Here is an 8853-nt window from a genome sequence, read left to right on the forward strand (position 1 = left end):
TTTTTTTTCCCGCGATACGCAGCCCTCTCACTGTTGTGGCCTCTCCCGTTGCGGAGCACAGGCTCCGGACGCGCAGGCCCAGAGGCCATGGCTCACGGGCCCAGCCGCTCCGCGGCATGTGGGATCCTCCCAGACCGGGGCACAAACCCGCGTCACCTGCATCGGCAGGCGGACTCTCAACCACTGCGCCACCAGGGAAGCCCCTTGATTAAAATTTTTAAACTATTTTATCATTACAAGTTTGTTATAGTAATTTTGCAATTTTCCATCTTTTTTTTCTGAACACGGTTTACAAATTCTTTGTTAAAATGTTTATTTAATTGTGCCTCACTGAACTTGAATGTGACTTTAAATTGCTTGATAGTTGCTTGTTTTCAGAACAAAATGAATGCTAGCTTTTTAGTCTTTCCCTTTACTTTTCCCAGTGAATATGGAAACTTGACTGGGTCCAGATCTCTTACATCACAACCTTTTCCCTTAAAATCCCTTATGTCAAGAATGGGTTTAGGAATGGTAACAGGATGGGAACCTGAGGGTGGCTGAGCAAACGCCTTGGCAGTAGGTTTACCACACTAGTCACCTGACTGCAAACAGCCCCGAGCACTAAACATGCCACATTTCACTCCTCTGGGGCCATGTTGCAGAAGTGTTGGAAAATTCTGTGATAGATCTTGCTCTGTTGTTTTCTCTTCTTTATAAGTTTTGGAAAAGTTTGAAACCCAGGGATTTTTTCTTTCATTGTATTTAATTTTTTTTTCCTTCATCCTAGATGCTTGTAGTTTCTTTTTTATTTTTAAATGTACAGACTTTTATCAGAATGTGTTTACATTCAGTTCCTTTTCATTTAAATCTGACAACTCACGGGCCATATGAGTTTACAGAGTAAGTTTATCCTGGGTGTTTTCTCTCATAATATTTTTGCATTTTCTTTTAGGTCATTTGTTATGATTCTTCTTTAGGAAAACAACAAGTGTCCATATTTCGTTGTTTATCTTTTGTGTTTATCATCTTTCCATTAATTTTTTGCACCTCTTTTTGCTGTCCTATGCATTTTAGGCAACATCTTAAGTTAATCTTTTATGTAATTTTTGATCTTCTGCCATGTCAGTCCTATTCTTTACTTTGTCTACAACAGGTAAAAATTTTATTTCCACTTTTCAATAAATTTTATAACATTTTTATTTATTGTACTTAACCTTTATATTACTTTATATCTCTTGGCCCACACATTTTTTTCATCTCTATCACCTTATGTCATCTCTTTTCTGTATTGTCATATGTATAATGTTTTATAAAACTTGATTGGTTTCAAAATTTTATACTGATTAAACTACAATGAAATATATATCTACTTATTATGTATGTATTATTTATCCTTTCTTTTTGTTATGAAATGTCTTCATAGGCTTTACTTTGTTTTCTTTTTCCTTCATATATGCCAGAGTGGTGATAATTCTATATAGGCATCTATTTTTCTGCAAAAACAGAGAACTATATGATTTAGGGACCTCTCATTCTCCAATTGAACACCATTGATTTCCTCGCATTTGATCTAAAGTTGGAAAGTTAGTTGACTGGTTGTTTTTTCAATTATTGAAAAGCCTGAGGAATACAGACAAAGAATTTTGTCCAGTGGGAAAGCTATCTTTCAGTGTTTCTGGAAATAGAAAAGTTAAAAATATCTTATGCTACACATCAGATTCAGCATCTGAGTGTTGTTACCAACTGCCTCAAGAAAGAATTTCTGTGTTTTTAAAAAGAAAAAAAAAAACTGTCAAAATCTGTTGTCGCTCACCCTCTACCTCTACCCTCCACCTAAGCTCAAGCCTTCTGGCGTATCTACACTCAATTCCACCTGGTTGCCATCAACCTCACCAAAGAAGAGCCCTGAAGCTTTGGGCAGGTGCCTTTTCCTATCTAAAGTAAAAACTCTATAGCACCCATTTAGGTTTGTATGTAACTTAATTCCACGTTTTTTTTCTACTCAGGTAAGTGTTCCTCAGACTCATATGAATACCTTGAGTAAAGACCAAATCTTGTCTTCTGTCTCCATTGTGCCCCAACATCGCTAGACAAATAATTGTTTGTTCAGTGTTTGCTTGCTTACTCGCCTGCATGGCTGATAGGTTGATTAGAGAAGCTCCTATTACCATGAGCAGTCTGGTGTTTGGGACCCCCATTTCAAATGTAGATTCATACTGCTGGTTTGGGGGATTCTTAAAGTTTGGAACCTGTGTGATTATATTTCAATACACCAGTAAAAGAAAAAACATGGCAATCATATCTCAGTACAAATCCCAATGCTTTACTCTATCTGATCAGGAATATCTGCTGTATTTCACTTTATCTCCTTTAAGGTGATAAAAAGATAAGTGACCAGTAAGGACTCTGTAGATACAGTAGTAATGTGACTTTAAAAAGAGAAGTAAGTATGGGCACCAGGTCAGAGGTGAGGTCTGTTCAGGGCAGAAAGACCTTTCCTGGTGGGCTATTTGGTCTGTGAGTATCTAGTCCAGTGCTGGCCAATAGAACTTTCGGCAATGATGGACATGTTTTACATCTGTACATTTGATACAGTAGCCACATGTGGCTATTGAGCTCTTGGAATATGCCAGAATGACTGAGAAAGTGTACTTTTAATTTTATTCAACTGTGATCAATTTTAGTTTAAATAGCCACATGCACTGAAGACCAAACAAAACTCCTGGTCAGATCTTTGACTTGTCTTTAATCAACTTCCCTCCCGTACAATCCAATCCTCCAGTTATCCCCAGCAAATTATTAACTTTCTTCGTTTTTTGTTCGTTTGTTTTTAGACAGATCACTCTAGATTTTAAAGGACCGTGTGTGTTATATCTGGAAGGTTGAAGGAAGGAAGTATCAACCTCTTTCCTCCAGGAATCCTGAGTCTTGTCTCACAGCTACGACACAACTTATGGTCAAATATGAGTTAGCTGGAAGACTCGGGGGCCCTATAAGTTTGACAAGGATTTTAGGAAGGAACTGGACTCTTTTATCTTCACATTGTCTTTTCTTCCCCCCGCTAAGTCCCTTCCATTCATGGAAGAGTCAGCCATCAGTGAGCTCAGTAGTCCTCGTCCACCCTTCCCTAAAACTAGCAAAATCTGTTCTTGTAAAAGCAAACACCTAAACCTCATGCTGTTTGTTAAGTGTGTGAGGAGATTTACTATAGCAGATATTCAACTTCCAATATCACTGTGTCCGTAAAATTCTGCATTTCCACTGCTACTTATCATATTCTACTTTTAAGGATAAAACTTTTTGCCTAATGACCTATTTTGTGCAGAGCATGTGGCTAAAATTAAAGTACTACTGTTCATTCTACATACAAAATATTTTTCATCTTGGGAAAAACACTGATTACTCCCCGAGAACACTGCTGCACAGTAGTTATTCCTTTACCATTTTGCAGATGAAGAGAAGAGAAAATGAATAAAGACTAAAAGGAGAACATCTGTGTGTGGAGCCCTAGCTGGAATCAAAGTTAGACTTTTAAGGTCTGTGGTTTTTCATCTCAACCTCAGACCTGTCCTCACTCTATATAAAGTTATAACTATAATTCACTCTCAATTAACTGAGTATATTTTACATAGTTAACCTAAAGTCATTCCAACAAACAGCCTTCCGAAAGAAAAAGGAAAGAAAGAAGCTAATAAGACTAGCCACATTGTGCTGTTAATTCCCGTCAAATGTTTTGTTGACTTGTTCCATGGGAAGGACTCAGCAGTAAATATGTGTGGAACAGGTACATTGCTACCTCCTTCCTCCACCCTGGTTTAGTCACCTGGAAAATATCACGAAACCACTCAGTCCTTATGTACCATCACAGGATTTATAAATCATCCACAAAAATGGCTGCTTCTGCCCCCAAATCTCTGTATAACTATACATAATGGTATGTGGATGGGTGGGCGGAGGGGGCTTGTAACTATTTAGGGAATCTTTAGGTTCATAAGAAAGAGAGGAAGTTGTTTCTCTTTTGAGAAACATCTTTGAAGGTTTTACTCCAGAGGAAAGTCTCCATTATAAATATCCTATCCACTTGATTTCACCTATCCTGATGCCTAAAGTTTTGCCAAATAGAATTGCATTTTAGTTAACAATAATTCTTTTTTAAAATCCAAATATCTTTGAGAATATTGTAGGTCTGTCCATTCACCAACACCTCAGCAAGCTTTGTTAGAGAAATTTGATTTTTAATTTGTGGGAGCTGCAGAATAACTGCAGAGTATGCAGTAGAACAGGCCTGGACAACCATGCAAAATGTAGACTAGTGGTCCTCATACTTTCGAACATGTAACATCAAATTCTAGAATTTGGAGAAATGGGAAGTTTTTAGTCCCACCCCAGAGATTCTAAATCAGTAGGCTTGATGTAGGTACAGGAATTTGCATTCAAACAAGTATCTCTAGGTGATTCTGATGCATGTTGCTCAGTTGCAGGAAATGTTATGCCCTGGAGGTGGGCACAGCACATTCTGTACACCCTACATGGGGCCCTGTGCATCTCCCATTTTGACAAGGGTTTAGGTAATTTGAGTGCATGAAGCATAGGGGATCATGAGGAAAGGGCTAAAATGGAAAGATAGATGAATATTTGAAAATGGCTCAGTGCCATTTCAAAATTTCATTAAAGTTTGGCTTTGCACCTTGGAGAGCAGCAACCTCCCATTTTCTTCCTCCTCTTCCTTCTTCTGCTCCAGTTCTACAAAACTCCCTACTCTCACAGCCTATAATCTATTTTACATAGTCTTATATCATATAGACAAAATATTTTTTCTGTATTGCCTTGGGAATCTGTCAATAATTTTAACATTACTTCAATAAGAAAATTTATAAAGTACAAACAATCCAACACACCCTTTCCCAAAGGTAGGAACTTAAATGCATACTAAAAAGGAAATCAGGCGGAAAAAATGCCAAGAGAAAAATAAAGCAACTCTACCTTGTCAAGAACCAGCATGTAAATTGATTATATTGCCTCTCAAAAAACAAAAATTGCAGTTATTAGGAGTGAATGAAGGGATTATTGCCACATTCTAGGGTTTCCAAAGTCTTTATAGTTGTTCCTTAGAATGTTTCAATTAAAGTGCACTAAATTTTTAAAATGTAATATAAATTCACAACCAGATAAGTACAAAAGAATATTCTAAAGCCATTTATGAATGAATTTTGGACTATTCATCTGCTTCTCTCCATTAGGACAGTCAAACTGTAATGTCTTTATTCCTTTGTTATATGAAGTGTGGAACTCAGACTTGCTGCATCACCTAGGAACTTGTTAGGAATGAAGAATTACAGGCCTTACCTCAGATCAACTGAATTCAAATCTACATTTCAGCAAGATTTCTAGTGACTTGTATGCACATCAACATTTGAGAAGCACTGTTTTATTTCATAGCAGGACTTACCTCTGAGGGAACTCATAGCCTGTATGCTATGGATACTCTCCAGCGTTGGTGATATTATCTTGAGTCTGGGTCTGAAATATTCAGAGATTATGACTTTAGAATTGATTTTCAGAAATAAATTCATTTTTATGAATGCATGTTCCTATCAAAAAATTATATTGTTGACATTTTAATTCCTATTAAGGATTCTATAAAACAAGGCTAAGGTCCTCAATTTGGTAACTGACCAATGGATAGAGATAATGGCAGAGTTTCTTTCAATAGAGAGTAGGACCAAGAATCCTACTAATTAGGATTTTTCAAATACATGTTCAAAAACACATAATACTGTAAAATAAATGCCTTTTCCACCCTTATCCATTTATTTACCCTAGTTAGACTATGGTTGGCCTCTTTCAATCAAAATGCAGAGAGAAAACTGTTACCTTGAGCATCCATAAAGCCCTCTACATTTCTTGGGTTATGAAATTCAGAAACAAAATTTAATGCCTTCCTTCAAGACTCTCCACCTCAAACATCTTAAATCCTCAATAAAAGACATCAACAAGATTGTGAAAAAGCACACAATAAAATGGAGGAAAAAAAAGAAGAAATGGATAAAAGGGTTCATTCATAAGTGACATTTTAAAATTTGTCTTTTTAATTTAAGCTATTTATTTTGCTTGGTCATTGATTAGCTCCTAGAAAGTAGGTTCCAGATCCTGAAACTAGGGTTTGTTTCTCTGGTGACTTAATCCTATCACCCGCTGTGTTAAGTAAAGTAATTATTTTACCCTGGATCAAGGACAGAGTTTCTGTCCTTTGAGGACTATTTCCCTCACTTTATTCCCTAACTGTAACTGCATCCCATACCCAAGCCAATCAGCATGAAAATATATGCATAATTTTTAAAAGCAAGTTGCAAAAGAGTAGGCAGATGAACACAAAGCCATCAGCATAATCAAACAATTCAACATTCCTTTAATGAATTCCTGATGTATGCAATGAAAAAGCTTCTTTTTATTCACCATAATAAAACACTATACAATTTTGATGACCTAATTTTTGCTCATTTAAATTATTTTATTTTTAATTTACTTTGATTTACTGATTTCTTATTGCTAACTTTGTATCACTTTAATTCATGACAATCTCTGATTGTTTTCTCTTAGCATTTTTACACAGTTTCATCCATTTCAACAATCCCTCTTCAAACATTTTGGTATTTCCTAATCAATTACAATACTGTAGGCAATCAGCTTTTCAAGGACAGGGCTTGGGCATCACTTGGGCTACATCAAATGTGTGTAGCACTTCCATATTAATGGGAGTACCATTAGTATGGAAATGCTACATACATTTGGCAGAAAAAAAAGTCACAGCTAGTATTAATCTTTGATGAGTACATACCCTCACTTATATGAATAGAATAAAGGGAGACAGATGTTTGTGGTTTAGCCTATATAATTCAAAATCTTCATTTGTGCTATATACTTTTACTAATAGATGGAGAGTACATGTAGCTAGACACAGCATTTAAACAGAAAGAAATACAGCTTGATTTTATAGGATTTTGCCCTTATTAGGAGTTGGGAGCTCAGCTACCTCTGTAAATACATAAACAGACCTATACAACCATATGCAATGCTTGTAGAGTTTCTCAGTGTCTATCATGTAGCTTAATGCTATCGAAGTACTCCAGTGATAATATACTCAAGGCTCAAAGGCCAGTAAGAACATTATTCCATATAATGTATTATGCATCAATAGTTTTAGCCGGGCAGATCCTACCAGCCTCTCAGGCCACCGCAGCAGAGCTAATGAAAAGGATAGTAACTGATTCAAAACATGGAAAAGTAGAAAGAAGAAAGGGAGACCAAAGGGAGTAAAAATATAGCAGTAAAAACATAGACCCTTCTTTCTGGCCTTTTTTTTTCTTTTTTCCTTCTAGCCGTCTTTTTCTATCCACCTTTCGTTCTACAAGTCTACTCTGTGGATTCTCTGCTGTTATCTGTCATTCTCCATTCTCCTAACCTTCATCCAAGCCTTCTTTTGCCTCCACTTTTCTTTCTCTTGTTCTGTTTTTTTTCTGTTTATTTGCCATCAAGCTCAATTCAAGGTTAAAGTTAAATACATACTTGTTGCCAATCAGCCCCAGATATTTACTTGTCAAATTAAAGCTTCTAATTCAAATCAATCCATTATTATGACCACACGCTAATTGTAACCCTATTTAATACGTATATCCCATAGTCCGTGACATTAATTCCACCTGAGCAATATTCTTGTTTTTTTCTGCATGGAAAAACTACTCTGTCACAAACAGCAAATTTTAAAGATTCGTTGAAGTCCATTTGCCCTGTAATAGTGTCTGGTTGTCATTTTTCAAGAAAGATAAATCAGGTCCATTACCAGGAAATAGTTGCTATTCCCAGTTTTTTTAACACCAAAACTGTTCCCTGATCTTTAAAATCCCTTGCTATTGATCTCTCTCATATCAGATTGTATTGGGAAGACATATTTTAGACAGTTTAAGATGCTTTCTCATCATTGCATAAGAAATGAAACAGACAATTTCTATTGATGGTTACTCAGACATACGTGCTTCATTTCTTGGGAACCATACGAAAAAATCACGCACTCTTAATATCAGGCAGATTACACAAATTTGCATGATTATTCTGAAAAGATGATTTAACAAGATGTTTCAAGTAGCACAGAGAGAAGTTTTTTCAGCTTCATTATTTTCCAAAACAACACAGATTACCAGCATTGCAAAACTTTCTCCGTCGAGCTTAAACGTACTACATGCTCGAGTGTTTTAACGTGTGGATTTTTTAATTCTAAAGGAGGACTTGCCCCTGAATATCAGAAATTTGCCAACTTAATTAAACTATCACAGCAGTGTTTTGAAGACACATTCATAATTCTCTTCTGGCTTTGCTAGCCCCTTCCATTAAAGCCACGTATTCTGAGGGTCCCTTACATTTTGCATCCCGCCTCTTTGTATCACAGTCTCTGCTCAGACTGAGTTTCATCATCAAGCACATTTCACAGCAAGTGTGTGTGCATGTCTGCTCATCTTTTTTATGCTTGCTGCTCACATAAAGACAAGAATCCCATTTATGAAAACTGGTGCAGGAGAGTATCAGTCAAAAATTGGGGGACCATCAAACTTTAAAATGTGCAGCAAGAATGCTATGGGAATTTTGTGATATAAATTTGGTGGGTGGTGTGGAGGCTTATTATTGTGCTGTATTTTATCTTTGTAAAAGGCCTTAACATTTTAGGCAAAATGACCCCAAATAAAATAATACCACGTGATAGAGAGAAGAATGGATAGATAGATAGGATAGATGTGTACATATATATGAACATAGAACAACATTTGATATGTATGAGTTACTTAAACATGAATGAAGAAGGAATTGAGAAGAAAAGCT

The sequence above is a fragment of the Lipotes vexillifer genome, unplaced genomic scaffold, assembly GCF_000442215.2.
Source record: "Lipotes vexillifer unplaced genomic scaffold, Lipotes_vexillifer_v1.1 scaffold1018, whole genome shotgun sequence".
NCBI classification, from domain to species: domain Eukaryota; kingdom Metazoa; phylum Chordata; class Mammalia; order Artiodactyla; family Lipotidae; genus Lipotes; species Lipotes vexillifer.